This window comes from Oncorhynchus mykiss, chromosome 17 (assembly GCF_057628025.1).
Source record: "Oncorhynchus mykiss isolate SJ-2025 chromosome 17, ASM5762802v1, whole genome shotgun sequence".
Taxonomy (NCBI): Eukaryota; Metazoa; Chordata; class Actinopteri; order Salmoniformes; family Salmonidae; genus Oncorhynchus; species Oncorhynchus mykiss.
The window spans coordinates 67,020,001-67,047,500 of record NC_143038.1 but is presented as its reverse complement, the minus strand read 5'-3'; the positions used below and the strand labels follow the sequence as shown (position 1 = coordinate 67,047,500).

The 27,500-nt window shown below is 39.6% G+C and overlaps 27 non-coding genes across 27 annotated transcripts; all 27 read right to left on the bottom strand.

Moving 5' to 3' along the window:
• Positions 1 to 998: 998 nt before the first annotated feature.
• On the bottom strand, positions 999 to 1,070 carry trnae-uuc (transfer RNA glutamic acid (anticodon UUC)). The gene has a single exon. It is a non-coding gene; the product is annotated as a tRNA-Glu (tRNA).
• A 210-nt stretch (positions 1,071 to 1,280) lies between these two features.
• Positions 1,281 to 1,353, bottom strand: trnar-acg (transfer RNA arginine (anticodon ACG)). The gene has a single exon. It is a non-coding gene; the product is annotated as a tRNA-Arg (tRNA).
• A 984-nt stretch (positions 1,354 to 2,337) lies between these two features.
• On the bottom strand, positions 2,338 to 2,409 carry trnae-uuc (transfer RNA glutamic acid (anticodon UUC)). Its single transcript has one exon. It is a non-coding gene; the product is annotated as a tRNA-Glu (tRNA).
• A 1,267-nt stretch (positions 2,410 to 3,676) lies between these two features.
• On the bottom strand, positions 3,677 to 3,748 carry trnae-uuc (transfer RNA glutamic acid (anticodon UUC)). The gene has a single exon. It is a non-coding gene; the product is annotated as a tRNA-Glu (tRNA).
• A 1,267-nt stretch (positions 3,749 to 5,015) lies between these two features.
• trnae-uuc (transfer RNA glutamic acid (anticodon UUC)) lies at positions 5,016 to 5,087 on the bottom strand. The gene has a single exon. It is a non-coding gene; the product is annotated as a tRNA-Glu (tRNA).
• A 210-nt stretch (positions 5,088 to 5,297) lies between these two features.
• trnah-aug (transfer RNA histidin (anticodon AUG)) lies at positions 5,298 to 5,370 on the bottom strand. Its single transcript has one exon. It is a non-coding gene; the product is annotated as a tRNA-His (tRNA).
• A 1,266-nt stretch (positions 5,371 to 6,636) lies between these two features.
• On the bottom strand, positions 6,637 to 6,709 carry trnar-acg (transfer RNA arginine (anticodon ACG)). Its single transcript has one exon. It is a non-coding gene; the product is annotated as a tRNA-Arg (tRNA).
• A 984-nt stretch (positions 6,710 to 7,693) lies between these two features.
• On the bottom strand, positions 7,694 to 7,765 carry trnae-uuc (transfer RNA glutamic acid (anticodon UUC)). The gene has a single exon. It is a non-coding gene; the product is annotated as a tRNA-Glu (tRNA).
• Positions 7,766 to 7,975: 210 nt separating this feature from the next.
• On the bottom strand, positions 7,976 to 8,048 carry trnar-acg (transfer RNA arginine (anticodon ACG)). Its single transcript has one exon. It is a non-coding gene; the product is annotated as a tRNA-Arg (tRNA).
• A 984-nt stretch (positions 8,049 to 9,032) lies between these two features.
• On the bottom strand, positions 9,033 to 9,104 carry trnae-uuc (transfer RNA glutamic acid (anticodon UUC)). The gene has a single exon. It is a non-coding gene; the product is annotated as a tRNA-Glu (tRNA).
• A 210-nt stretch (positions 9,105 to 9,314) lies between these two features.
• On the bottom strand, positions 9,315 to 9,387 carry trnar-acg (transfer RNA arginine (anticodon ACG)). Its single transcript has one exon. It is a non-coding gene; the product is annotated as a tRNA-Arg (tRNA).
• Positions 9,388 to 9,979: 592 nt separating this feature from the next.
• On the bottom strand, positions 9,980 to 10,052 carry trnar-acg (transfer RNA arginine (anticodon ACG)). The gene has a single exon. It is a non-coding gene; the product is annotated as a tRNA-Arg (tRNA).
• A 984-nt stretch (positions 10,053 to 11,036) lies between these two features.
• trnae-uuc (transfer RNA glutamic acid (anticodon UUC)) lies at positions 11,037 to 11,108 on the bottom strand. Its single transcript has one exon. It is a non-coding gene; the product is annotated as a tRNA-Glu (tRNA).
• A 210-nt stretch (positions 11,109 to 11,318) lies between these two features.
• trnar-acg (transfer RNA arginine (anticodon ACG)) lies at positions 11,319 to 11,391 on the bottom strand. Its single transcript has one exon. It is a non-coding gene; the product is annotated as a tRNA-Arg (tRNA).
• A 1,266-nt stretch (positions 11,392 to 12,657) lies between these two features.
• trnar-acg (transfer RNA arginine (anticodon ACG)) lies at positions 12,658 to 12,730 on the bottom strand. Its single transcript has one exon. It is a non-coding gene; the product is annotated as a tRNA-Arg (tRNA).
• A 984-nt stretch (positions 12,731 to 13,714) lies between these two features.
• Positions 13,715 to 13,786, bottom strand: trnae-uuc (transfer RNA glutamic acid (anticodon UUC)). The gene has a single exon. It is a non-coding gene; the product is annotated as a tRNA-Glu (tRNA).
• A 210-nt stretch (positions 13,787 to 13,996) lies between these two features.
• trnar-acg (transfer RNA arginine (anticodon ACG)) lies at positions 13,997 to 14,069 on the bottom strand. The gene has a single exon. It is a non-coding gene; the product is annotated as a tRNA-Arg (tRNA).
• A 1,266-nt stretch (positions 14,070 to 15,335) lies between these two features.
• Positions 15,336 to 15,408, bottom strand: trnar-acg (transfer RNA arginine (anticodon ACG)). The gene has a single exon. It is a non-coding gene; the product is annotated as a tRNA-Arg (tRNA).
• Positions 15,409 to 16,392: 984 nt separating this feature from the next.
• Positions 16,393 to 16,464, bottom strand: trnae-uuc (transfer RNA glutamic acid (anticodon UUC)). The gene has a single exon. It is a non-coding gene; the product is annotated as a tRNA-Glu (tRNA).
• A 210-nt stretch (positions 16,465 to 16,674) lies between these two features.
• Positions 16,675 to 16,747, bottom strand: trnar-acg (transfer RNA arginine (anticodon ACG)). Its single transcript has one exon. It is a non-coding gene; the product is annotated as a tRNA-Arg (tRNA).
• A 984-nt stretch (positions 16,748 to 17,731) lies between these two features.
• On the bottom strand, positions 17,732 to 17,803 carry trnae-uuc (transfer RNA glutamic acid (anticodon UUC)). Its single transcript has one exon. It is a non-coding gene; the product is annotated as a tRNA-Glu (tRNA).
• A 1,274-nt stretch (positions 17,804 to 19,077) lies between these two features.
• Positions 19,078 to 19,149, bottom strand: trnae-uuc (transfer RNA glutamic acid (anticodon UUC)). Its single transcript has one exon. It is a non-coding gene; the product is annotated as a tRNA-Glu (tRNA).
• A 2,599-nt stretch (positions 19,150 to 21,748) lies between these two features.
• Positions 21,749 to 21,820, bottom strand: trnae-uuc (transfer RNA glutamic acid (anticodon UUC)). Its single transcript has one exon. It is a non-coding gene; the product is annotated as a tRNA-Glu (tRNA).
• A 210-nt stretch (positions 21,821 to 22,030) lies between these two features.
• trnar-acg (transfer RNA arginine (anticodon ACG)) lies at positions 22,031 to 22,103 on the bottom strand. Its single transcript has one exon. It is a non-coding gene; the product is annotated as a tRNA-Arg (tRNA).
• A 2,598-nt stretch (positions 22,104 to 24,701) lies between these two features.
• trnar-acg (transfer RNA arginine (anticodon ACG)) lies at positions 24,702 to 24,774 on the bottom strand. Its single transcript has one exon. It is a non-coding gene; the product is annotated as a tRNA-Arg (tRNA).
• A 984-nt stretch (positions 24,775 to 25,758) lies between these two features.
• Positions 25,759 to 25,830, bottom strand: trnae-uuc (transfer RNA glutamic acid (anticodon UUC)). Its single transcript has one exon. It is a non-coding gene; the product is annotated as a tRNA-Glu (tRNA).
• A 1,541-nt stretch (positions 25,831 to 27,371) lies between these two features.
• On the bottom strand, positions 27,372 to 27,444 carry trnar-acg (transfer RNA arginine (anticodon ACG)). The gene has a single exon. It is a non-coding gene; the product is annotated as a tRNA-Arg (tRNA).
• Between the last annotated feature and the right edge of the window lie 56 nt (positions 27,445 to 27,500).

Genomic DNA, 27,500 nt, shown 5'->3' with positions numbered 1-27,500 from the left:
TGCGCCACTGGCCCCACGTCTAAGCTGAAGTCAAGTCACAGCTAGACCAGTGTACACAGTCATTGTGTCTGTCAACAACAAGGTTCCTTGGTTTTCTGTTTCAGATGCATATCTTAATTTGATCCTCCTGTTGTTGCATGAATTTTACTGAAGAGCAAGAAATGCAAACTTCAAGTGTATTCAATGTTTAAAAAGTCTTGTAAATTATGAATCTACAAAACATGTCACATTTGCTGTTGCTGAGGGAATATTGTTGTGTTGTGTGATTCTGCTGCCAGTTAAAATGTGGTATCTGTTCTTACACAAGTGCATCCCAAATGACAAGATGTTCTTTCCCATACTGGGAGTTCAACCCGGGCGAAAACCAGGAATCCTAAAAGCCAGACCATATGGGAAGACAGTTACTTTAAAAAAACATCACAGACAAATCCATAAACGTTGAAATGATGCTTGTTGTAATTACAAGCTCCATCTTTTTCTCAGCGATGTTGGAGAAAAGTCCCATATAAAATCAGTCTAAAATGTGTTTGAATCGAGAACTGCCAGACACAATGAAAAGTATACAGTATTTTTCCCAGCTTGATTTTGGTCAAATAAATCTAGTTTTGAGCCAAACAGGAGTCAAATATTCAATCTTCTGACCTGTTATCAGACACGTTATCCATTGCGCCACTGGCCGCACAGCCAAGCTGAAGTCAGGACACACCTAGGCCAGTGTACACAGTCATAGCTTCTGTCACCGACAAGGTTCCTTGGGATTTCTGTTACAGATGCAAATCTTAATTTGATCCTCCTGTTGTTGCATGAATTTTACTGCAGAGCAAGAAATGCAGCAATGAAGTGTATTCAACGTTTAAAATGCCTTGTATAATTTGAATCTACATAACATGTCACATTTCCTGTTGCTGAGGGAATATTGTTGTGTTGTGTGAAACTGCTGCCAGTTAAAATGCAATATCTGTTGTTACACAAGTGCATCCCAAACGACAAGATATTCTTTCCCATACCGGGAGTTGAACCCGGGCCACCTGGGTGAAAACCAGGAATCCTAACCGCTAGACCATATGGGAAGACACATACTTAAAATACACATCACAGACAAATCTTTAAATGTTGACATTATGCCTGTTGGATTAAAAGCTACATCTTTTTTTCTCTGAGATGTTGGGGAATGTCCAGATGAAATCAGTCTAAAATGAGTTTGAAGTGAGAACAGCCAGAAGCACTGAAAAGTATACAGTATCAATCCCGGCTTGATTTCAATAAATTAAATTAAGTATTGAGCCAGCCAGGAGTCGAACCTAGAATCTTCTGATCCGTAGTCAGACACGTTATCCATTGCGCCACTGGCCCCACGTCTAAGCTGAATTCAGGTCACAGCTAGACCAGTGTACACAGTCATTGTGTCTGTCAACAACAAGGTTCCTTGGTTTTCTGTTTCAGATGCATATCTTAATTTGATCCTCCTGTTGTTGCATGAATTTTACTGAAGAGCAAGAAATGCAAACTTGAAGTGTATTCAATGTTTAAAAAGTCTTGTAAATTATGAATCTACAAAACATGTCACATTTGCTGTTGCTGAGGGAATATTGTTGTGTTGTGTGATTCTGCTGCCAGTTAAAATGTGGTATCTGTTCTTACACAAGTGCATCCCAAATGACAAGATGTTCTTTCCCATACTGGGAGTTCAACCCGGGCGAAAACCAGAAATCCTAAAAGCCAGACCATATGGGAAGACAGTTACTTTAAAAAAACATCACAGACAAATCCATAAACGTTGAAATGATGCTTGTTGTAATTACAAGCTCCATCTTTTTCTCAGCGATGTTGGAGAAAAGTCCCATATAAAATCAGTCTAAAATGTGTTTGAATCGAGAACTGCCAGACACAATGAAAAGTATACAGTATTTTTCCCAGCTTGATTTTGGTCAAATAAATCTAGTTTTGAGCCAAACAGGAGTCAAATATTCAATCTTCTGACCTGTTATCAGACACGTTATCCATTGCGCCACTGGCCGCACAGCCAAGCTGAAGTCAGGACACACCTAGGCCAGTGTACACAGTCATAGCTTCTGTCACCGACAAGGTTCCTTGGGATTTCTGTTACAGATGCAAATCTTAATTTGATCCTCCTGTTGTTGCATGAATTTTACTGCAGAGCAAGAAATGCAGCAATGAAGTGTATTCAACGTTTAAAATGCCTTGTATAATTTGAATCTACATAACATGTCACATTTCCTGTTGCTGAGGGAATATTGTTGTGTTGTGTGAAACTGCTGCCAGTTAAAATGCAGTATTTGTTGTTACACAAGTGCATCCCAAACAACAAGATATTCTTTCCCATACCGGGAGTTGAACCCGGGCCACCTGGGTGAAAACCAGGAATCCTAACCGCTAGACCATATGGGAAGACACATACTTAAAATACACATCACAGACAAATCTTTAAATGTTGACATTATGCCTTTTGGATTAAAAGCTACATCTTTTTTTCTCTGAGATGTTGGGGAATGTCCAGATGAAATCAGTCTAAAATGAGTTTGAAGTGAGAACAGCCAGAAGCACTGAAAAGTATACAGTATCAATCCCGGCTTGATTTCAATAAATTAAATTAAGTATCGAGCCAGCCAGGAGTCGAAACTAGAATCTTCTGATCCGTAGTCAGACACGTTATCCATTGCGCCACTGGCCCCACGTCTAAGCTGAAGTCAAGTCACAGCTAGACCAGTGTACACAGTCATTGTGTCTGTCAACAACAAGGTTCCTTGGTTTTCTGTTTCAGATGCATATCTTAATTTGATCCTCCTGTTGTTGCATGAATTTTACTGAAGAGCAAGAAATGCAAACTTGAAGTGTATTCAATGTTTAAAAAGTCTTGTAAATTATGAATCTACAAAACATGTCACATTTGCTGTTGCTGAGGGAATATTGTTGTGTTGTGTGATTCTGCTGCCAGTTAAAATGTGGTATCTGTTCTTACACAAGTGCATCCCAAATGACAAGATGTTCTTTCCCATACTGGGAGTTCAACCCGGGCGAAAACCAGGAATCCTAAAAGCCAGACCATATGGGAAGACAGTTACTTTAAAAAAACATCACAGACAAATCCATAAACGTTGAAATGATGCTTGTTGTAATTACAAGCTCCATCTTTTTCTCAGCGATGTTGGAGAAAAGTCCCATATAAAATCAGTCTAAAATGTGTTTGAATCGAGAACTGCCAGACACAATGAAAAGTATACAGTATTTTTCCCAGCTTGATTTTGGTCAAATAAATCTAGTTTTGAGCCAAACAGGAGTCAAATATTCAATCTTCTGACCTGTTATCAGACACGTTATCCATTGCGCCACTGGCCGCACAGCCAAGCTGAAGTCAGGACACACCTAGGCCAGTGTACACAGTCATAGCTTCTGTCACCGACAAGGTTCCTTGGGATTTCTGTTACAGATGCAAATCTTAATTTGATCCTCCTGTTGTTGCATGAATTTTACTGCAGAGCAAGAAATGCAGCAATGAAGTGTATTCAACGTTTAAAATGCCTTGTATAATTTGAATCTACATAACATGTCACATTTCCTGTTGCTGAGGGAATATTGTTGTGTTGTGTGAAACTGCTGCCAGTTAAAATGCAGTATCTGTTGTTACACAAGTGCATCCCAAACAACAAGATATTCTTTCCCATACCGGGAGTTGAACCCGGGCCACCTGGGTGAAAACCAGGAATCCTAACCGCTAGACCATATGGGAAGACACATACTTAAAATACACATCACAGACAAATCTTTAAATGTTGACATTATGCCTGTTGGATTAAAAGCTACATCTTTTTTTCTCTGAGATGTTGGGGAATGTCCAGATGAAATCAGTCTAAAATGAGTTTGAAGTGAGAACAGCCAGAAGCACTGAAAAGTATACAGTATCAATCCCGGCTTGATTTCAATAAATTAAATTAAGTATCGAGCCAGCCAGGAGTCGAAACTAGAATCTTCTGATCCGTAGTCAGACACGTTATCCATTGCGCCACTGGCCCCACGTCTAAGCTGAAGTCAAGTCACAGCTAGACCAGTGTACACAGTCATTGTGTCTGTCAACAACAAGGTTCCTTGGGTTTCTGTTTCAGATGCATATCTTAATTTGATCCTCCTGTTGTTGCATGAATTTTACTGAAGAGCAAGAAATGCAAACTTGAAGTGTATTCAATGTTTAAAAAGTCTTGTAAATTATGAATCTACAAAACATGTCACATTTGCTGTTGCTGAGGGAATATTGTTGTGTTGTGTGATTCTGCTGCCAGTTAAAATGTGGTATCTGTTCTTACACAAGTGCATCCCAAATGACAAGATGTTCTTTCCCATACTGGGAGTTCAACCCGGGCGAAAACCAGGAATCCTAAAAGCCAGACCATATGGGAAGACAGTTACTTTAAAAAAACATCACAGACAAATCCATAAACGTTGAAATGATGCTTGTTGTAATTACAAGCTCCATCTTTTTCTCAGCGATGTTGGAGAAAAGTCCCATATAAAATCAGTCTAAAATGTGTTTGAATCGAGAACTGCCAGACACAATGAAAAGTATACAGTATTTTTCCCAGCTTGATTTTGGTCAAATAAATCTAGTTTTGAGCCAAACAGGAGTCAAATATTCAATCTTCTGACCTGTTATCAGACACGTTATCAATTGCGCCACTGGCCGCACAGCCAAGCTGAAGTCAGGACACACCTAGGCCAGTGTACACAGTCATAGCTTCTGTCACCGACAAGGTTCCTTGGGATTTCTGTTACAGATGCAAATCTTAATTTGATCCTCCTGTTGTTGCATGAATTTTACTGCAGAGCAAGAAATGCAGCAATGAAGTGTATTCAACGTTTAAAATGCCTTGTATAATTTGAATCTACATAACATGTCACATTTCCTGTTGCTGAGGGAATATTGTTGTGTTGTGTGAAACTGCTGCCAGTTAAAATGCAATATCTGTTGTTACACAAGTGCATCCCAAACGACAAGATATTCTTTCCCATACCGGGAGTTGAACCCAGGCCACCTGGGTGAAAACCAGGAATCCTAACCGCTAGACCATATGGGAAGACACATACTTAAAATACACATCACAGACAAATCTTTAAATGTTGACATTATGCCTGTTGGATTAAAAGCTACATCTTTTTTTCTCTGAGATGTTGGGGAATGTCCAGATGAAATCAGTCTAAAATGAGTTTGAAGTGAGAACAGCCAGAAGCACTGAAAAGTATACAGTATCAATCCCGGCTTGATTTCAATAAATTAAATTAAGTATCGAGCCAGCCAGGAGTCGAACCTAGAATCTTCTGATCCATAGTCAGACACGTTATCCATTGCGCCACTGGCCCCACGTCTAAGCTGAAGTCAGGTCACAGCTAGACCAGTGTACACAGTCATTGCGTCTGTCAACAACAAGGTTCCTTGGTTTTCTGTTTCAGATGCATATCTTAATTTGATCCTCCTGTTGTTGCATGAATTTTACTGAAGAGCAAGAAATGCAAACTTGAAGTGTATTCAATGTTTAAAAAGTCTTGTAAATTATGAATCTACAAAACATGTCACATTTGCTGTTGCTGAGGGAATATTGTTGTGTTGTGTGAAACTGCTGCCAGTTAAAATGCAGTATCTGTTGTTACACAAGTGCATCCCAAACAACAAGATATTCTTTCCCATACCGGGAGTTGAACCCGGGCGAAAACCAGAAATCCTAAAAGCCAGACCATATGGGAAGACAGTTACTTTAAAAAAACATCACAGACAAATCCATAAACGTTGAAATGATGCTTGTTGTAATTACAAGCTCCATCTTTTTCTCAGCGATGTTGGAGAAAAGTCCCATATAAAATCAGTCTAAAATGTGTTTGAATCGAGAACTGCCAGACACAATGAAAAGTATACAGTATTTTTCCCAGCTTGATTTTGGTCAAATAAATCTAGTTTTGAGCCAAACAGGAGTCAAATATTCAATCTTCTGACCTGTTATCAGACACGTTATCCATTGCGCCACTGGCCGCACAGCCAAGCTGAAGTCAGGACACACCTAGGCCAGTGTACACAGTCATAGCTTCTGTCACCGACAAGGTTCCTTGGGATTTCTGTTACAGATGCAAATCTTAATTTGATCCTCCTGTTGTTGCATGAATTTTACTGCAGAGCAAGAAATGCAGCAATGAAGTGTATTCAACGTTTAAAATGCCTTGTATAATTTGAATCTACATAACATGTCACATTTCCTGTTGCTGAGGGAATATTGTTGTGTTGTGTGAAACTGCTGCCAGTTAAAATGCAGTATCTGTTGTTACACAAGTGCATCCCAAACAACAAGATATTCTTTCCCATACCGGGAGTTGAACCTGGGCCACCTGGGTGAAAACCAGGAATCCTAACCGCTAGACCATATGGGAAGACACATACTTAAAATACACATCACAGACAAATCTTTAAATGTTGACATTATGCCTTTTGGATTAAAAGCTACATCTTTTTTTCTCTGAGATGTTGGGGAATGTCCAGATGAAATCAGTCTAAAATGAGTTTGAAGTGAGAACAGCCAGAAGCACTGAAAAGTATACAGTATCAATCCCGGCTTGATTTCAATAAATTAAATTAAGTATCGAGCCAGCCAGGAGTCGAACCTAGAATCTTCTGATCCGTAGTCAGACACGTTATCCATTGCGCCACTGGCCCCACGTCTAAGCTGAAGTCAGGTCACAGCTAGACCAGTGTACACAGTCATTGTGTCTGTCAACAACAAGGTTCCTTGGTTTTCTGTTTCAGATGCATATCTTAATTTGATCCTCCTGTTGTTGCATGAATTTTACTGAAGAGCAAGAAATGCAAACTTGAAGTGTATTCAATGTTTAAAAAGTCTTGTAAATTATGAATCTACAAAACATGTCACATTTGCTGTTGCTGAGGGAATATTGTTGTGTTGTGTGATTCTGCTGCCAGTTAAAATGTGGTATCTGTTCTTACACAAGTGCATCCCAAATGACAAGATGTTCTTTCCCATACTGGGAGTTCAACCCGGGCGAAAACCAGAAATCCTAAAAGCCAGACCATATGGGAAGACAGTTACTTTAAAAAAACATCACAGACAAATCCATAAACGTTGAAATGATGCTTGTTGTAATTACAAGCTCCATCTTTTTCTCAGCGATGTTGGAGAAAAGTCCCATATAAAATCAGTCTAAAATGTGTTTGAATCGAGAACTGCCAGACACAATGAAAAGTATACAGTATTTTTCCCAGCTTGATTTTGGTCAAATAAATCTAGTTTTGAGCCAAACAGGAGTCAAATATTCAATCTTCTGACCTGTTATCAGACACGTTATCCATTGCGCCACTGGCCGCACAGCCAAGCTGAAGTCAGGACACACCTAGGCCAGTGTACACAGTCATAGCTTCTGTCACCGACAAGGTTCCTTGGGATTTCTGTTACAGATGCAAATCTTAATTTGATCCTCCTGTTGTTGCATGAATTTTACTGCAGAGCAAGAAATGCAGCAATGAAGTGTATTCAACGTTTAAAATGCCTTGTATAATTTGAATCTACATAACATGTCACATTTCCTGTTGCTGAGGGAATATTGTTGTGTTGTGTGAAACTGCTGCCAGTTAAAATGCAGTATCTGTTGTTACACAAGTGCATCCCAAACAACAAGATATTCTTTCCCATACCGGGAGTTGAACCCGGGACACCTGGGTGAAAACCAGGAATCCTAACCGCTAGACCATATGGGAAGACACATACTTAAAATACACATCACAGACAAATCTTTAAATGTTGACATTATGCCTTTTGGATTAAAAGCTACATCTTTTTTTCTCTGAGATGTTGGGGAATGTCCAGATGAAATCAGTCTAAAATGAGTTTGAAGTGAGAACAGCCAGAAGCACTGAAAAGTATACAGTATCAATCCCGGCTTGATTTCAATAAATTAAATTAAGTATCGAGCCAGCCAGGAGTCGAACCTAGAATCTTCTGATCCGTAGTCAGACACGTTATCCATTGCGCCACTGGCCCCACGTCTAAGCTGAAGTCAGGTCACAGCTAGACCAGTGTACACAGTCATTGTGTCTGTCAACAACAAGGTTCCTTGGTTTTCTGTTTCAGATGCATATCTTAATTTGATCCTCCTGTTGTTGCATGAATTTTACTGAAGAGCAAGAAATGCAAACTTGAAGTGTATTCAATGTTTAAAAAGTCTTGTAAATTATGAATCTACAAAACATGTCACATTTGCTGTTGCTGAGGGAATATTGTTGTGTTGTGTGATTCTGCTGCCAGTTAAAATGTGGTATCTGTTCTTACACAAGTGCATCCCAAATGACAAGATGTTCTTTCCCATACTGGGAGTTCAACCCGGGCGAAAACCAGAAATCCTAAAAGCCAGACCATATGGGAAGACAGTTACTTTAAAAAAACATCGCAGACAAATCCATAAACGTTGAAATGATGCTTGTTGTAATTACAAGCTCCATCTTTTTCTCAGCGATGTTGGAGAAAAGTCCCATATAAAATCAGTCTAAAATGTGTTTGAATCGAGAACTGCCAGACACAATGAAAAGTATACAGTATTTTTCCCAGCTTGATTTTGGTCAAATAAATCTAGTTTTGAGCCAAACAGGAGTCAAATATTCAATCCTCTGACCTGTTATCAGACACGTTATCCATTGCGCCACTGGCCGCACAGCCAAGCTGAAGTCAGGACACACCTAGGCCAGTGTACACAGTCATAGCTTCTGTCACCGACAAGGTTCCTTGGGATTTCTGTTACAGATGCAAATCTTAATTTGATCCTCCTGTTGTTGCATGAATTTTACTGCAGAGCAAGAAATGCAGCAATGAAGTGTATTCAACGTTTAAAATGCCTCGTATAATTTGAATCTACATAACATGTCACATTTCCTGTTGCTGAGGGAATATTGTTGTGTTGTGTGAAACTGCTGCCAGTTAAAATGCAGATTCTGTTGTTACACAAGTGCATCCCAAACAACAAGATATTCTTTCCCATACCGGGAGTTGAACCCAGGCCACCTGGGTGAAAACCAGGAATCCTAACCGCTAGACCATATGGGAAGACACATACTTAAAATACACATCACAGACAAATCTTTAAATGTTGACATTATGCCTTTTGGATTAAAAGCTACATCTTTTTTTCTCTGAGATGTTGGGGAATGTCCAGATGAAATCAGTCTAAAATGAGTTTGAAGTGAGAACAGCCAGAAGCACTGAAAAGTATACAGTATCAATCCCGGCTTGATTTCAATCAATTAAATTAATTATCGAGCCAGCCAGGAGTCGAACCTAGAATCTTCTGATCCGTAGTCAGACACGTTATCCATTGCGCCACTGGCCCCACGTCTAAGCTGAAGTCAGGTCACAGCTAGACCAGTGTACACAGTCATTGTGTCTGTCAACAACAGGGTTCCTTGGTTTTCTGTTTCAGATGCATATCTTAATTTGATCCTCCTGTTGTTGCATGAATTTTACTGAAGAGCAAGAAATGCAAACTTGAAGTGTATTCAATGTTTAAAAAGTCTTGTAAATTATGAATCTACAAAACATGTCACATTTGCTGTTGCTGAGGGAATATTGTTGTGTTGTGTGATTCTGCTGCCAGTTAAAATGTGGTATCTGTTCTTACACAAGTGCATCCCAAATGACAAGATGTTCTTTCCCATACTGGGAGTTCAACCCGGGCGAAAACCAGAAATCCTAAAAGCCAGACCATATGGGAAGACAGTTACTTTAAAAAAACATCACAGACAAATCCATAAACGTTGAAATGATGCTTGTTGTAATTACAAGCTCCATCTTTTTCTCAGCGATGTTGGAGAAAAGTCCCATATGAAATCAGTCTAAAATGTGTTTGAATCGAGAACTGCCAGAAGCACTGAAAAGTATACAGTATCAATCCCGGCTTGATTTCAATCAATTAAATTAAGTATCGAGCCAGCCAGGAGTCGAACCTAGAATCTTCTGATCCGTAGTCAGACACGTTATCCATTGCGCCACTGGCCCCACATCTAAGCTGAAGTCAGGTCACAGCTAGACCAGTGTACACAGTCATTGTGTCTGTCAACAACAAGGTTCCTTGGTTTTCTGTTTCAGATGCATATCTTAATTTGATCCTCCTGTTGTTGCATGAATTTTACTGAAGAGCAAGAAATGCAAACTTGAAGTGTATTCAATGTTTAAAAAGTCTTGTAAATTATGAATCTACAAAACATGTCACATTTGCTGTTGCTGAGGGAATATTGTTGTGTTGTGTGATTCTGCTGCCAGTTAAAATGTGGTATCTGTTCTTACACAAGTGCATCCCAAATGACAAGATGTTCTTTCCCATACTGGGAGTTCAACCCGGGCGAAAACCAGAAATCCTAAAAGCCAGACCATATGGGAAGACAATTACTTTAAAAAAACATCACAGACAAATCCATAAACGTTGAAATGATGCTTGTTGTAATTACAAGCTCCATCTTTTTCTCAGCGATGTTGGAGAAAAGTCCCATATAAAATCAGTCTAAAATGTGTTTGAATCGAGAACTGCCAGACACAATGAAAAGTATACAGTATTTTTCCCAGCTTGATTTTGGTCAAATAAATCTAGTTTTGAGCCAAACAGGAGTCAAATATTCAATCTTCTGACCTGTTATCAGACACGTTATCCATTGCGCCACTGGCCGCACAGCCAAGCTGAAGTCAGGACACACCTAGGCCAGTGTACACAGTCATAGCTTCTGTCACCGACAAGGTTCCTTGGGATTTCTGTTACAGATGCAAATCTTAATTTGATCCTCCTGTTGTTGCATGAATTTTACTGCAGAGCAAGAAATGCAGCAATGAAGTGTATTCAACGTTTAAAATGCCTTGTATAATTTGAATCTACATAACATGTCACATTTCCTGTTGCTGAGGGAATATTGTTGTGTTGTGTGAAACTGCTGCCAGTTAAAATGCAGTATCTGTTGTTACACAAGTGCATCCCAAACAACAAGATATTCTTTCCCATACCGGGAGTTGAACCCGGGCCACCTGGGTGAAAACCAGGAATCCTAACCGCTAGACCATATGGGAAGACACATACTTAAAATACACATCACAGACAAATCTTTAAATGTTGACATTATGCCTTTTGGATTAAAAGCTACATCTTTTTTTCTCTGAGATGTTGGGGAATGTCCAGATGAAATCAGTCTAAAATGAGTTTGAAGTGAGAACAGCCAGAAGCACTGAAAAGTATACAGTATCAATCCCGGCTTGATTTCAATCAATTAAATTAAGTATCGAGCCAGCCAGGAGTCGAACCTAGAATCTTCTGATCCGTAGTCAGACACGTTATCCATTGCGCCACTGGCCCCACGTCTAAGCTGAAGTCAGGTCACAGCTAGACCAGTGTACACAGTCATTGTGTCTGTCAACAACAAGGTTCCTTGGTTTTCTGTTTCAGATGCATATCTTAATTTGATCCTCCTGTTGTTGCATGAATTTTACTGAAGAGCAAGAAATGCAAACTTGAAGTGTATTCAATGTTTAAAAAGTCTTGTAAATTATGAATCTACAAAACATGTCACATTTGCTGTTGCTGAGGGAATATTGTTGTGTTGTGTGATTCTGCTGCCAGTTAAAATGTGGTATCTGTTCTTACACAAGTGCATCCCAAATGACAAGATGTTCTTTCCCATACTGGGAGTTCAACCCGGGCGAAAACCAGAAATCCTAAAAGCCAGACCATATGGGAAGACAATTACTTTAAAAAAACATCACAGACAAATCCATAAACGTTGAAATGATGCTTGTTGTAATTACAAGCTCCATCTTTTTCTCAGCGATGTTGGAGAAAAGTCCCATATAAAATCAGTCTAAAATGTGTTTGAATCGAGAACTGCCAGACACAATGAAAAGTATACAGTATTTTTCCCAGCTTGATTTTGGTCAAATAAATCTAGTTTTGAGCCAAACAGGAGTCAAATATTCAATCTTCTGACCTGTTATCAGACACGTTATCCATTGCGCCACTGGCCGCACAGCCAAGCTGAAGTCAGGACACACCTAGGCCAGTGTACACAGTCATAGCTTCTGTCACCGACAAGGTTCCTTGGGATTTCTGTTACAGATGCAAATCTTAATTTGATCCTCCTGTTGTTGCATGAATTTTACTGCAGAGCAAGAAATGCAGCAATGAAGTGTATTCAACGTTTAAAATGCCTTGTATAATTTGAATCTACATAACATGTCACATTTCCTGTTGCTGAGGGAATATTGTTGTGTTGTGTGAAACTGCTGCCAGTTAAAATGCAGTATCTGTTGTTACACAAGTGCATCCCAAACAACAAGATATTCTTTCCCATACCGGGAGTTGAACCCCGGCCACCTGGGTGAAAACCAGGAATCCTAACCGCTAGACCATATGGGAAGACACATACTTAAAATACACATCACAGACAAATCTTTAAATGTTGACATTATGCCTTTTGGATTAAAAGCTACATCTTTTTTTCTCTGAGATGTTGGGGAATGTCCAGATGAAATCAGTCTAAAATGAGTTTGAAGTGAGAACAGCCAGAAGCACTGAAAAGTATACAGTATCAATCCCGGCTTGATTTCAATCAATTGAATTAAGTATCGAGCCAGCCAGGAGTCGAACCTAGAATCTTCTGATCCGTAGTCAGACACGTTATCCATTGCGCCACTGGCCCCACGTCTAAGCTGAAGTCAGGTCACAGCTAGACCAGTGTACACAGTCATTGTGTCTGTCAACAACAAGGTTCCTTGGTTTTCTGTTTCAGATGCATATCTTAATTTGATCCTCCTGTTGTTGCATGAATTTTACTGAAGAGCAAGAAATGCAAACTTGAAGTGTATTCAATGTTTAAAAAGTCTTGTAAATTATGAATCTACAAAACATGTCACATTTGCTGTTGCTGAGGGAATATTGTTGTGTTGTGTGATTCTGCTGCCAGTTAAAATGTGGTATCTGTTCTTACACAAGTGCATCCCAAATGACAAGATGTTCTTTCCCATACTGGGAGTTCAACCCGGGCGAAAACCAGAAATCCTAAAAGCCAGACCATATGGGAAGACAGTTACTTTAAAAAAACATCACAGACAAATCCATAAACGTTGAAATGATGCTTGTTGTAATTACAAGCTCCATCTTTTTCTCAGCGATGTTGGAGAAAAGTCCCATATAAAATCAGTCTAAAATGTGTTTGAATCGAGAACTGCCAGACACAATGAAAAGTATACAGTATTTTTCCCAGCTTGATTTTGGTCAAATAAATCTAGTTTTGAGCCAAACAGGAGTCAAATATTCAATCTTCTGACCTGTTATCAGACACGTTATCCATTGCGCCACTGGCCGCACAGCCAAGCTGAAGTCAGGACACACCTAGGCCAGTGTACACAGTCATAGCTTCTGTCACCGACAAGGTTCCTTGGGATTTCTGTTACAGATGCAAATCTTAATTTGATCCTCCTGTTGTTGCATGAATTTTACTGCAGAGCAAGAAATGCAGCAATGAAGTGTATTCAACGTTTAAAATTACTTGTATAATTTGAATCTACATAACATGTCACATTTCCTGTTGCTGAGGGAATATTGTTGTGTTGTGTGAAACTGCTGCCAGTTAAAATGCAGTATCTGTTGTTACACAAGTGCATCCCAAACAACAAGATATTCTTTCCCATACCGGGAGTTGAACCCGGGCCACCTGGGTGAAAACCAGGAATCCTAACCGCTAGACCATATGGGAAGACACATACTTAAAATACACATCACAGACAAATCTTTAAATGTTGACATTATGCCTTTTGGATTAAAAGCTACATCTTTTTTTCTCTGAGATGTTGGGGAATGTCCAGATGAAATCAGTCTAAAATTAGTTTGAAGTGAGAACAGCCAGAAGCACTGAAGAGTATACAGTATCAATGCCGGCTTGATTTCAATCAATTAAATTAAGTATCGAGCCAGCCAGGAGTCGAACCTAGAATCTTCTGATCCGTAGTCAGACACGTTATCCATTGCGCCACTGGCCCCACGTCTAAGCTGAAGTCAGGTCACAGCTAGACCAGTGTACACAGTCATTGTGTCTGTCAACAACAAGGTTCCTTGGTTTTCTGTTTCAGATGCATATCTTAATTTGATCCTCCTGTTGTTGCATGAATTTTACTGAAGAGCAAGAAATGCAAACTTGAAGTGTATTCAATGTTTAAAAAGTCTTGTAAATTATGAATCTACAAAACATGTCACATTTGCTGTTGCTGAGGGAATATTGTTGTGTTGTGTGATTCTGCTGCCAGTTAAAATGTGGTATCTGTTCTTACACAAGTGCATCCCAAATGACAAGATGTTCTTTCCCATACTGGGAGTTCAACCCGGGCGAAAACCAGAAATCCTAAAAGCCAGACCATATGGGAAGACAGTTACTTTAAAAAAACATCACAGACAAATCCATAAACGTTGAAATGATGCTTGTTGTAATTACAAGCTCCATCTTTTTCTCAGCGATGTTGGAGAAAAGTCCCATATAAAATCAGTCTAAAATGTGTTTGAATCGAGAACTGCCAGACACAATGAAAAGTATACAGTATTTTTCCCAGCTTGATTTTGGTCAAATAAATCTAGTTTTGAGCCAAACAGGAGTCAAATATTCAATCTTCTGACCTGTTATCAGACACGTTATCCATTGCGCCACTGGCCGCACAGCCAAGCTGAAGTCAGGACACACCTAGGCCAGTGTACACAGTCATAGCTTCTGTCACCGACAAGGTTCCTTGGGATTTCTGTTACAGATGCAAATCTTAATTTGATCCTCCTGTTGTTGCATGAATTTTACTGCAGAGCAAGAAATGCAGCAATGAAGTGTATTCAACGTTTAAAATGCCTTGTATAATTTGAATCTACATAACATGTCACATTTCCTGTTGCTGAGGGAATATTGTTGTGTTGTGTGAAACTGCTGCCAGTTAAAATGCAGTATCTGTTGTTACACAAGTGCATCCCAAACAACAAGATATTCTTTCCCATACCGGGAGTTGAACCCCGGCCACCTGGGTGAAAACCAGGAATCCTAACCGCTAGACCATATGGGAAGACACATACTTAAAATACACATCACAGACAAATCTTTAAATGTTGACATTATGCCTTTTGGATTAAAAGCTACATCTTTTTTTCTCTGAGATGTTGGGGAATGTCCAGATGAAATCAGTCTAAAATGAGTTTGAAGTGAGAACAGCCAGAAGCACTGAAAAGTATACAGTATCAATCCCGGCTTGATTTCAATCAATTAAATTAAGTATCGAGCCAGCCAGGAGTCGAACCTAGAATCTTCTGATCCGTAGTCAGACACGTTATCCATTGCGCCACTGGCCCCACGTCTAAGCTGAAGTCAGGTCACAGCTAGACCAGTGTACACAGTCATTGTGTCTGTCAACAACAAGGTTCCTTGGTTTTCTGTTTCAGATGCATATCTTAATTTGATCCTCCTGTTGTTGCATGAATTTTACTGAAGAGCAAGAAATGCAAACTTGAAGTGTATTCAATGTTTAAAAAGTCTTGTAAATTATGAATCTACAAAACATGTCACATTTGCTGTTGCTGAGGGAATATTGTTGTGTTGTGTGATTCTGCTGCCAGTTAAAATGTGGTATCTGTTCTTACACAAGTGCATCCCAAATGACAAGATGTTCTTTCCCATACTGGGAGTTCAACCCGGGCGAAAACCAGAAATCCTAAAAGCCAGACCATATGGGAAGACAGTTACTTTAAAAAAACATCACAGACAAATCCATAAACGTTGAAATGATGCTTGTTGTAATTACAAGCTCCATCTTTTTCTCAGCGATGTTGGAGAAAAGTCCCATATAAAATCAGTCTAAAATGTGTTTGAATCGAGAACTGCCAGACACAATGAAAAGTATACAGTATTTTTCCCAGCTTGATTTTGGTCAAATAAATCTAGTTTTGAGCCAAACAGGAGTCAAATATTCAATCTTCTGACCTGTTATCAGTCACGTTATCCATTGCGCCACTGGCCGCACAGCCAAGCTGAAGTCAGGACACACCTAGGCCAGTGTACACAGTCATAGCTTCTGTCACCGACAAGGTTCCTTGGGATTTCTGTTACAGATGCAAATCTTAATTTGATCCTCCTGTTGTTGCATGAATTTTACTGCAGAGCAAGAAATGCAGCAATGAAGTGTATTCAACGTTTAAAATTACTTGTATAATTTGAATCTACATAACATGTCACATTTCCTGTTGCTGAGGGAATATTGTTGTGTTGTGTGAAACTGCTGCCAGTTAAAATGCAGTATCTGTTGTTACACAAGTGCATCCCAAACAACAAGATATTCTTTCCCATACCGGGAGTTGAACCCGGGCCACCTGGGTGAAAACCAGGAATCCTAACCGCTAGACCATATGGGAAGACACATACTTAAAATACACATCACAGACAAATCTTTAAATGTTGACATTATGCCTTTTGGATTAAAAGCTACATCTTTTTTTCTCTGAGATGTTGGGGAATGTCCAGATGAAATCAGTCTAAAATGAGTTTGAAGTGAGAACAGCCAGAAGCACTGAAGAGTATACAGTATCAATGCCGGCTTGATTTCAATCAATTAAATTAAGTATCGAGCCAGCCAGGAGTCGAACCTAGAATCTTCTGATCCGTAGTCAGACACGTTATCCATTGCGCCACTGGCCCCACGTCTAAGCTGAAGTCAGGTCACAGCTAGACCAGTGTACACAGTCATTGTGTCTGTCAACAACAAGGTTCCTTGGTTTTCTGTTTCAGATGCATATCTTAATTTGATCCTCCTGTTGTTGCATGAATTTTACTGAAGAGCAAGAAATGCAAACTTGAAGTGTATTCAATGTTTAAAAAGTCTTGTAAATTATGAATCTACAAAACATGTCACATTTGCTGTTGCTGAGGGAATATTGTTGTGTTGTGTGATTCTGCTGCCAGTTAAAATGTGGTATCTGTTCTTACACAAGTGCATCCCAAATGACAAGATGTTCTTTCCCATACTGGGAGTTCAACCCGGGCGAAAACCAGAAATCCTAAAAGCCAGACCATATGGGAAGACAGTTACTTTAAAAAAACATCACAGACAAATCCATAAACGTTGAAATGATGCTTGTTGTAATTACAAGCTCCATCTTTTTCTCAGCGATGTTGGAGAAAAGTCCCATATAAAATCAGTCTAAAATGTGTTTGAATCGAGAACTGCCAGACACAATGAAAAGTATACAGTATTTTTCCCAGCTTGATTTTGGTCAAATAAATCTAGTTTTGAGCCAAACAGGAGTCAAATATTCAATCTTCTGACCTGTTATCAGACACGTTATCCATTGCGCCACTGGCCGCACAGCCAAGCTGAAGTCAGGACACACCTAGGCCAGTGTACACAGTCATAGCTTCTGTCACCGACAAGGTTCCTTGGGATTTCTGTTACAGATGCAAATCTTAATTTGATCCTCCTGTTGTTGCATGAATTTTTTTGCAGAGCAAGAAATGCAGCAATGAAGTGTATTCAACGTTTAAAATGCCTTGTATAATTTGAATCTACATAACATGTCACATTTCCTGTTGCTGAGGGAATATTGTTGTGTTGTGTGAAACTGCTGCCAGTTAAAATGCAGTATCTGTTGTTACACAAGTGCATCCCAAACAACAAGATATTCTTTCCCATACCGGGAGTTGAACCCGGGCCACCTGGGTGAAAACCAGGAATCCTAACCGCTAGACCATATGGGAAGACACATACTTAAAATACTAAAATACACATCACAGACAAATCTTTAAATGTTGACATTATGCCTTTTGGATTAAAAGCTACATCTTTTTTTCTCTGAGATGTTTGGGAATGTCCAGATGAAATCAGTCTAAAATGAGTTTGAAGTGAGAACAGCCAGAAGCACTGAAGAGTATACAGTATCAATGCCGGCTTGATTTCAATCAATTAAAGTAAGTATAGAGCCAGCCAGGAGTCGAACCTAGAATCTTCTGATCCGTAGTCAGACACGTTATCCATTGCGCCACTGGCCCCACGTCTAAGCTGAAGTCAGGTCACAGCTAGACTAGTGTACACAGTCATTGTGTCTGTCAACAACAAGGTTCCTTGGTTTTCTGTTTCAGATGCATATCTTAATTTGATCCTCCTGTTGTTGCATGAATTTTACTGAAGAGCAAGAAATGCAAACTTGAAGTGTATTCAATGTTTAAAAAGTCTTGTAAATTATGAATCTACAAAACATGTCACATTTGCTGTTGCTGAGGGAATATTGTTGTGTTGTGTGATTCTGCTGCCAGTTAAAATGTGGTATCTGTTCTTACACAAGTGCATCCCAAATGACAAGATGTTCTTTCCCATACTGGGAGTTCAACCCGGGCGAAAACCAGGAATCCTAAAAGCCAGACCATATGGGAAGACAGTTACTTAAAAAAACATCACAGACAAATCCATAAACGTTGAAATTATGCTTGTTGTATTACAAGCTCCATCTTTTTTCTCAGAGATGTTGGAGAAAAGTCCCATATAAAATCAGTCTAAAATGTGTTTGAATCGAGAACTGCCAGACACAATGAAAAGTACACAGTATTTTTCCCAGCTTGATTTTGGTCAAATAAATCTAGTTTTGAGCCAAACAGGAGTCAAATATTCAATCTTCTGACCTGTTATCAGACACGTTATCCATTGCGCCACTGGCCGCACAGCCAAGCTGAAGTCAGGACACACCTAGGCCAGTGTACACAGTCATAGCTTCTGTCACCGACAAGGTTCCTTGGGATTTCTGTTACAGATGCAAATCTTAATTTGATCCTCCTGTTGTTGCATGAATTTTACTGCAGAGCAAGAAATGCAGCAATGAAGTGTATTCAACGTTTAAAATGCCTTGTATAATTTGAATCTACATAACATGTCACATTTCCTGTTGCTGAGGGAATATTGTTGTGTTGTGTGAAACTGCTACCAGTTAAAATGCAGTATCTGTTGTTACACAAGTGCATCCCAAACGACAAGCTTTTCTTTCCCATACCAGGAGTTGAACCCGGGCCACCTGGGTGAAAACCAGGAATCCTAACCGCTAGACCATATGGGAAGACACATACTTAAAATACACATCACAGACAAATCTTTAAATGTTGACATTATGCCTGTTGGATTAAAAGCTACATCTTTTTTTCTCTGAGATGTTGGGGAATGTCCAGATGAAATCAGTCTAAAATGAGTTTGAAGTGAGAACAGCCAGAAGCACTGAAGAGTATACAGTATCAATGCCGGCTTGATTTCAATCAATTAAATTAAGTATCGAGCCGCCAGGAGTCGAACCTAGAATCTTCTGATCCGTAGTCAGACACGTTATCCATTGCGCCACTGGCCCCACGTCTAAGCTGAAGTCAGGTCACAGCTAGACTAGTGTACACAGTCATTGTGTCTGTCAACAACAAGGTTCCTTGGTTTTCTGTTTCAGATGCATATCTTAATTTGATCCTCCTGTTGTTGCATGAATTTTACTGCAGAGCAAGAAATGCAAACTTGAAGTGTATTCAATATTTAAAAAGTCTTGTAAATTATGAATCTACAAAACATGTCACATTTGCTGTTGCTGAGGGAATATTGTTGTTTTGTGTGATTCTGCAGCCAGTTAAAATGTGGTATCTGTTCTTACACAAGTGCATCAAATGACAAGATGTTCTTTCCCATACGGGGAGTTCAACCCGGGCGAAAACCAGGAATCCTAAACTCCAGACCATATGGGAAGACAGTTACTTAAAAAAAACATCAAAGACAAATCCATAAACGTTGAAATGATGCTTGTTGTAATTACAAGCTCCATCTTTTTCTCAGAGATGTTGGAGAAAAGTCCCATATAAAATCAGTCTAAAATGTGTTTGAATCGAGAACTGCCAGACACAATGAAAAGTATACAGTATTTTTCCAAACTTGATTTTGGTCAAATAAATATAGTTTTGAGCCAAACAGGAGTCAAATATTCAATCTTCTGACCTGTTATCAGACACGTTATCCATTGCGCCACTGGCCGCACAGCCAAGCTGAAGTCAGGACACACCTAGGCCAGTGTACACAGTCATAGCTTCTGTCACCGACAAGGTTCCTTGGGATTTCTGTTGCAGATGCAAATCTTAATTTGATCCTCCTGTTGTTGCATGAATTTTACTGCAGAGCAAGAAATGCAGCAATGAAGTGTATTCAACGTTTAAAATGCCTTGTATAATTTGAATCTACATAACATGTCACATTTCCTGTTGCTGAGGGAATATTGTTGTGTTGTGTGAAACTGCTGCCAGTTAAAATGCAATATCTGTTGTTACACAAGTGCATCCCAAACGACAAGATATTCTTTCCCATACCGGGAGTTGAACCCGGGACACTTGGGTGAAAACCAGGACCAACCACTAGACCATATGGGAAGACACATAATTAAAATACACATCACAGACAAATCTTTAAATGTTGACATTATGCCTGTTGGATTAAAAGCTACATCTTTTTTTCTCTGAGATGTTGGGGAATGTCCAGATGAAATCAGTCTAAAATGAGCTTGAAGTGAGAACAGCCAGAAGCACTGAAAAGTATTCAGTGTCAATCCCAGCTTGATTTCAATCAATTAAATTAAGTATCGAGCCAGCCAGGAGTCAAACCTAGAATCTTCTGATCCGTAGTCAGAGACGTTATCCATTGCGCCACTGGCCCCACGTCTAAGCTGAAGTCAGGTCACAGCTAGACCAGTGTACACAGTCATTGCGTCTGTCAACAACAAGGTTCCTTGGTTTTCTGTTTCAGATGCATATCTTAATTTGATCCTCCTGTTGTTGCATGAATTTTACTGCAGAGCAAGAAATGCAAACTTGAAGTGTATTCAATGTTTAAAAAGTCTTGTAGATTACGAATCTACAATACATGTCACATTTGATGTTGCTGAGGGAATATTGTTGTGTTGTGTGATTCTGCTGCCAGTTAAAATGTGGTATCTGTTCTTACACAAGTGCATCCCAAATGACAAGATGTTCTTTCCCATACTGGGAGTTCAACCCGGGCGAAAACCAGGAATCCTAAACGCCAGACCATATGGGAAGACAGTTACTTAAAAAAACATCACAGACAAATCCATAAACGTTGAAATGATGCAAGTTGTAATTACAAGCTCCATCTTTTTCTCAGAGATGTTGGAGAAAAGTCCCATATAAAATCAGTCTAAAATGTGTTTGAATCGAGAACTGCCAGACACAATGAAAAGTACACAGTATTTTTCCCAGCTTGATTTTGGTCAAATAAATCTAGTTTTGAGCCAAACAGGAGTCAAATATTCAATCTTCTGACCTGTTATCAGACACGTTATCCATTGCGCCACTGGCCGCACAGCCAAGCTGAAGTCAGGACACACCTAGGCCAGTGTACACAGTCATAGCTTCTGTCACCGACAAGGTTCCTTGGGATTTCTGTTACAGATGCAAATCTTAATTTGATCCTCCTGTTGTTGCATGAATTTTACTGCAGAGCAAGAAATGCAGCAATGAAGTGTATTCAACGTTTAAAATGCCTTGTATAATTTGAATCTACATAACATGTCACATTTCCTGTTGCTGAGGGAATATTGTTGTGTTGTGTGAAACTGCTACCAGTTAAAATGCAGTATCTGTTGTTACACAAGTGCATCCCAAACGACAAGCTTTTCTTTCCCATACCGGGAGTTGAACCCGGGCCACCTGGGTGAAAACCAGGAATCCTAACCGCTAGACCATATGGGAAGACACATACTTAAGATACACATCACAGACAAATCTTTAAATGTTGACATTATGCCTGTTGGATTAAAAGCTACATCTTTTTTTCTCTGAGATGTTGGGGAATGTCCAGATGAAATCAGTCTAAAATGAGTTTGAAGTGAGAACAGCCAGAAGCACTGAAGAGTATACAGTATCAATGCCGGCTTGATTTCAATCAATTAAATTAAGTATCGAGCCAGCCAGGAGTCGAACCTAGAATCTTCTGATCCGTAGTCAGACACGTTATCCATTGCGCCACTGGCCCCACGTCTAAGCTGAAGTCAGGTCACAGCTAGACTAGTGTACACAGTCATTGTGTCTGTCAACAACAAGGTTCCTTGGTTTTCTGTTTCAGATGCATATCTTAATTTGATCCTCCTGTTGTTGCATGAATTTTACTGCAGAGCAAGAAATGCAAACTTGAAGTGTATTCAATATTTAAAAAGTCTTGTAAATTATGAATCTACAAAACATGTCACATTTGCTGTTGCTGAGGGAATATTGTTGTTTTGTGTGATTCTGCTGCCAGTTAAAATGTGGTATCTGTTCTTACACAAGTGCATCCCAAATGACAAGATGTTCTTTCCCATACGGGGAGTTCAACCCGGGCGAAAACCAGGAATCCTAAACTCCAGACCATATGGGAAGACAGTTACTTAAAAAAAACATCAAAGACAAATCCATAAACGTTGAAATGATGCTTGTTGTAATTACAAGCTCCATCTTTTTCTCAGAGATGTTGGAGAAAAGTCCCATATAAAATCAGTCTAAAATGTGTTTGAATCGAGAACTGCCAGACACAATGAAAAGTATACAGTATTTTTCCAAACTTGATTTTGGTCAAATAAATATAGTTTTGAGCCAAACAGGAGTCAAATATTCAATCTTCTGACCTGTTATCAGACACGTTATCCATTGCGCCACTGGCCGCACAGCCAAGCTGAAGTCAGGACACACCTAGGCCAGTGTACACAGTCATAGCTTCTGTCACCGACAAGGTTCCTTGGGATTTCTGTTACAGATGCAAATCTTAATTTGATCCTCCTGTTGTTGCATGAATTTTACTGCAGAGCAAGAAATGCAGCAATGAAGTGTATTCAACGTTTAAAATGCCTTGTATAATTTGAATCTACATAACATGTCACATTTCCTGTTGCTGAGGGAATATTGTTGTGTTGTGTGAAACTGCTGCCAGTTAAAATGCAATATCTGTTGTTACACAAGTGCATCCCAAACGACAAGATATTCTTTCCCATACCGGGAGTTGAACCCGGGACACTTGGGTGAAAACCAGGACCAACCACTAGACCATATGGGAAGACACATAATTAAAATACACATCACAGACAAATCTTTAAATGTTGACATTATGCCTGTTGGATTAAAAGCTACATCTTTTTTTCTCTGAGATGTTGGGGAATGTCCAGATGAAATCAGTCTAAAATGAGCTTGAAGTGAGAACAGCCAGAAGCACTGAAAAGTATTCAGTGTCAATCCCAGCTTGATTTCAATCAATTAAATTAAGTATCGAGCCAGCCAGGAGTCGAACCTAGAATCTTCTGATCCGTAGTCAGAGACGTTATCCATTGCGCCACTGGCCCCACGTCTAAGCTGAAGTCAGGTCACAGCTAGACCAGTGTACACAGTCATTGCGTCTGTCAACAACAAGGTTCCTTGGTTTTCTGTTTCAGATGCATATCTTAATTTGATCCTCCTGTTGTTGCATGAATTTTACTGCAGAGCAAGAAATGCAAACTTGAAGTGTATTCAATGTTTAAAAAGTCTTGTAGATTACGAATCTACAATACATGTCACATTTGATGTTGCTGAGGGAATATTGTTGTGTTGTGTGATTCTGCTGCCAGTTAAAATGTGGTATCTGTTCTTACACAAGTGCATCCCAAATGACAAGATGTTCTTTCCCATACTGGGAGTTCAACCCGGGCGAAAACCAGGAATCCTAAACGCCAGACCATATGGGAAGACAGTTACTTAAAAAAACATCACAGACAAATCCATAAACGTTGAAATGATGCAAGTTGTAATTACAAGCTCCATCTTTTTCTCAGAGATGTTGGAGAAAAGTCCCATATAAAATCAGTCTAAAATGTGTTTGAATCGAGAACTGCCAGACACAATGAAAAGTATACAGTATTTTTCCCAGCTTGATTTTGGTCAAATAAATCTAGTTTTGAGCCAAACGGGAGTCAAATATTCAATCTTCTGACCTGTTATCAGACACGTTATCCATTGCGCCACTGGCCGGACAGCCAAGCTGAAGTCAGGACACACCTAGGCCAGTGTACACAGTCATAGCTTCTGTCACCGACAAGGTTCCTTGGGATTTCTGTTACAGATGCAAATCTTAATTTGATCCTCCTGTTGTTGCATTAATTTTACTGCAGAGCAAGAAATGCAGTCATGAAGTGTATTCAACGTTTAAAATGCCTTGTATAATTTGAATCTACATAACATCTCACATTTCCTGTTGCTGAGGGAATATTGTTGTGTTGTGTGAAACTGCTGTCAGTTAAAATGCAGTATCTGTTGTTACACAAGTGCATCCCAAACGACACGAAATTCTTTCCCATACCGGGAGTTGAACCCGGGCCACCTGGGTGAAAACCAGGACCAACCACTAGACCATATGGGAAGACACATACTTAAAATACACATCACAGACAAATCTTTAAATGTTGACATTATGCCTGTTGGATTAAAAGCTACATCTTTTTTTCTCTGAGATGTTGGGGAATGTCCAGATGAAATCAGTCTAAAATGAGGTTGAAGTGAGAACAGCCAGAAGCACTGAAAAGTATTCAGTGTCAATCCCGGCTTGATTTCAATCAATTAAATTAAGTATCGAGCCAGCCAGGAGTCGAACCTAGAATCTTCTGATCCGTAGTCAGACACGTTATCCATTGCGCCACTGGCCCCACTTCTAAGCTGAAGTCAGGTCACAACTAGACCAGTGTACACAGTCATTGCGTCTGTCAACAACAAGGTTCCTTGGTTTTCTGTTTCAGATGCATATCTTCATTTGATCCTCCTGTTGTTGCATGAATTTTACTGCAGAGCAAGAAATGCAAACTTGAAGTGTATTCAATGTTTAAAAAGTCTTGTAAATTATGAATCTACAAAACATGTCACATTTGCTGTTGCTGAGGGAATATTGTTGTGTTGTGTGATTCTGCTGCCAGTTAAAATGTGGTATCTGTTCTTACACAAGTGCATCCCAAATGACAAGATGTTCTTTCCCATACTGGGAGTTCAACCCGGGCGAAAACCAGGAATCCTAAACGCCAGACCATATGGGAAGACAGTTACTTAAAAAAAACATCACAGACAAATCCATAAACGTTGAAATGATGCAAGTTGTAATTACAAGCTCCATCTTTTTCTCAGAGATGTTGGAGAAAAGTCCCATATAAAATCAGTCTAAAATGTGTTTGAATCGAGAACTACCAGACACAATGAAAAGTATACAGTATTTTTCCCAGCTTGATTTTGGTCAAATAAATCTAGTTTTGAGCCAAACAGGAGTCAAATATTCAATCTTCTGACCTGTTATCAGACACGTTATCCGTTGCGCCACTGGCCGCACAGTCAAGCTGAAGTCAGGACACACCTAGGCCAGTGTACACAGTCATAGCTTCTGTCACCGACAAGGTTCCTTGGGATTTCTGTTACAGATGCAAATCTTAATTTGATCCTCCTGTTGTTGCATGAATTTTACTGCAGAGCAAGAAATGCAGCAATGAAGTGTATTCAACGTTTAAAATGCCTTGTATAATTTGAATCTACATAACATGTCACATTTCCTGTTGCTGAGGGAATATTGTTGTGTTGTGTGAAACTGCTGCCAGTTAAAATGCAGTATCTGTTGTTACACAAGTGCATCCCAAACGACAAGATATTCTTTCCCATACCGGGAGTTGAACCCGGGCCACCTGGGTGAAAACCAGGAATCCTAACCACTAGACCATATGGGAAGACACATACTTAAAATACACATCACAGACAAATCTTTAAATGTTGACATTATGCCTGTTGGATTAAAAGCTACATCTTTTTTTCTCTGAGATGTTGGGGAATGTCCAGATGAAATCAGTCTAAAATGAGTTTGAAGTGAGAACAGCCAGAAGCACTGAAAAGTATACAGTATCAATCCCGGCTTGATTTCAATAAATTAAATATCGAGCCAGCCAGGAGTCGAAACTAGAATCTTCTGATCCGTAGTCAGACACGTTATCCATTGCGCTACTGGCCCCACATCTAAGCTGAAGTCAAGTCACAGCTAGACCAGTGTACACAGTCATTGTGTCTGTCAACAACAAGGTTCCTTGGTTTTCTGTTTCAGATGCATATCTTAATTTGATCCTCCTGTTGTTGCATGAATTTTACTGAAGAGCAAGAAATGCAAACTTGAAGTGTATTCAATGTTTAAAAAGTCTTGTAAATTATGAATCTACAAAACATGTCACATTTGCTGTTGCTGAGGGAATATTGTTGTGTTGTGTGATTCTGCTGCCAGTTAAAATGTGGTATCTGTTCTTACACAAGTGCATCCCAAATGACAAGATGTTCTTTCCCATACTGGGAGTTCAACCCGGGCGAAAACCAGGAATCCTAAAAGCCAGACCATATGGGAAGACAGTTACTTTAAAAAAACATCACAGACAAATCCATAAACGTTGAAATGATGCTTGTTGTAATTACAAGCTCCATCTTTTTCTCAGCGATGTTGGAGAAAAGTCCCATATAAAATCAGTCTAAAATGTGTTTGAATCGAGAACTGCCAGACACAATGAAAAGTATACAGTATTTTTCCCAGCTTGATTTTGGTCAAATAAATCTAGTTTTGAGCCAAACAGGAGTCAAATATTCAATCTTCTGACCTGTTATCAGACACGTTATCCATTGCGCCACTGGCCGCACAGCCAAGCTGAAGTCAGGACACACCTAGGCCAGTGTACACAGTCATAGCTTCTGTCACCGACAAGGTTCCTTGGGATTTCTGTTACAGATGCAAATCTTAATTTGATCCTCCTGTTGTTGCATGAATTTTACTGCAGAGCAAGAAATGCAGCAATGAAGTGTATTCAACGTTTAAAATGCCTTGTATAATTTGAATCTACATAACATGTCACATTTCCTGTTGCTGAGGGAATATTGTTGTGTTGTGTGAAACTGCTGCCAGTTAAAATGCAGTATCTGTTGTTACACAAGTGCATCCCAAACGACAAGAAATTCTTTCCCATACCGGGAGTTGAACCCGGGCCACCTGGGTGAAAACCAGGACCAACCACTAGACCATATAGGAAGACACATACTTAAAATACACATCACAGACAAATCTTTAAATGTTGACATTATGCCTGTTGGATTAAAAGCTACATCTTTTTTTCTCTGAGATGTTGGGGAATGTCCAGATGAAATCAGTCTAAAATGAGGTTGAAGTGAGAACAGCCAGAAGCACTGAAAAGTATTCAGTGTCAATCCCGGCTTGATTTCAATCAATTAAATTAAGTATCGAGCCAGCCAGGAGTCGAACCTAGAATCTTCTGATCCGTAGTCAGACACGTTATCCATTGCGCCACTGGCCCCACATCTAAGCTGAAGTCAGGTCACAACTAGACCAGTGTACACAGTCATTGCGTCT